Source organism: Hibiscus syriacus, unplaced genomic scaffold, assembly GCF_006381635.1.
Source record: "Hibiscus syriacus cultivar Baekdansim isolate YM2019G1 unplaced genomic scaffold, ASM638163v2 tig00111372_pilon, whole genome shotgun sequence".
NCBI lineage: Eukaryota > Viridiplantae > Streptophyta > Magnoliopsida > Malvales > Malvaceae > Hibiscus > Hibiscus syriacus.
Window position 1 is genome coordinate 258,041 of NW_024063072.1, and position 1,856 is coordinate 259,896.

The 1,856-nt window shown below is 38.0% G+C and overlaps 1 pseudogene; it reads right to left on the reverse strand.

The window, feature by feature from the left end:
* Positions 1–212: 212 nt before the first annotated feature.
* On the reverse strand, positions 213–925 carry LOC120159688 (annotated as a pseudogene).
* Between the last annotated feature and the right edge of the window lie 931 nt (positions 926–1,856).

Genomic DNA, 1,856 nt, shown 5'->3' on the forward strand with positions numbered 1-1,856 from the left:
AAACAAAAATGATTAATTTGTCTGCCCATGAATCAAAGCAAGCTGTATTCCGTCAATGCCAAGGATTTTCTTATAATTATTATCATCCAGGAAGATTTTTTATACATACAAAAATTCAAAAGAAAAGTCAATCTAGCAGATATTTTAGTTCATTTAATGGGTGGATTTTTTTCCCATTTCTGGGAATTTCTGACACAAGTCATTGATGTTTGTTTTTTTTTACATTGATAAACAACTCTGGTTTCTTCGTTTTGATTTCTTGTCATTTGATGTTTAAAACCCTGCTGATCGTATCAAGTTATCGGATACATCCATCGATCGTCATGAGCTTTGCCTCACCGAACAAGCAACCACCTGCGCCCACTGCCGCAGCCTTGTCTTCACCTTCTGTGCATTATCACCTTCGATTACCAAAGAAGAAAATCAGAAGAAATACAAGTTCCCAACAAAACTCGAGATCACATGAGTTAAATTCAGGACTCACCAGGGCCAACAATGGCGTGGGGGCTTCCAACGGGGGAAGGAATACTCTCACAATCCGATACAACTGAAGGAGACTACGTGCAAGGCTTGGAGATCACGGTGTCGTTGTACTTCTTATTAACAGCATAATAAAGACCTAAAGCAGGTAAAGTATCAGACAAACGTTGATCCAGCTCAGGCGAGTCGAACCCAAACCCCAACTCGATACAAGCCTTGAGTTCGTCGAGGTCTTCGTCCGTCACGCTCCTGCTCGTCCTCTTCTTGCTTTTCCCTTTCCTCCTGAGCCATGCTTCGTCGCGGAAAATGTCCGGCGACCACGATGTGTGCTTGTGAAGCGGAACCGAAGGTGGCATCATCATCGACACCGTAAGCGGAAGTTGCGGTGAATTATCAGTTGATGGTAGCTTTTGTTCGGGTGGTGGTGGGAACATAGACAGAGGTAGTAGCCCCCGAGAGAGGTAATATGTTGTGGGAAAGTGAAGCGGGAAGAAGGGTTAATAAGGTGGTGGGGGTTGCAATTGGTTGATCCGACTCGGGATGGCTTGTCTTTTTCTCTTATTTATTTGGTCTTGAAAGATGAGTTGAGTGTACCTCTTCTTAATTTTGTGATTCAATGTTACATTTTCTCTTCATTTTATTACATAATCTTAATTGACTTTCTTGTACCTCTTCTTTCCTTTGAAAGATTGATTTCCACGTCTCAAGGTCTTGTAAAAATCTCTATGTAGTTAAAACCTTCAAAGAATATTTTTGAATAAGTAGTGATTTTTGACAAGTTCGTGAATCTATCACAGCTAAAATTTATTATTAGCATGTCGTATCTATTAGTTGCTAATCTATAAGTAGTCATTAAGACCTTACGTTAAATATCAATAGTAAGGATCATTATAAAATCTTTAGGTTAAGATTAAGAGAAAGAGACTAACACCTAACATCCTCGCCTCCACTCTTCTTCCTCACAAAAACAGAGAATTTTAACATTGATCAATCGGTGCTTAACTATCGGGTGTGACTCTTCGTCCAAATCAAAATAGATAAACCGCCAATAGTCACTACAACTCGTATGTTACCATAAAAAAATTAATAATGAAATGAGCGTGGAACATCTCCTAATAGAAAAGAATCAATCGAGATGCAACTCTTCGACAAACAACTTTCGTAAGCCATACACATGTAACTTTAATAATCTGTGTATATATCCAGGAGTAGCCTTCCTATTAGTCTTATGGACTAGAGACTTGCTTAGACAAATCTAGATCTTTACCTTAGATTAAGATAAGACTTAAACTACTTCTCAAACAAAATTAAAAAAATAATCTTGAACAGATATTAACTTTGACAACATTAATATTTTTAAATAAATGACTTAGTCA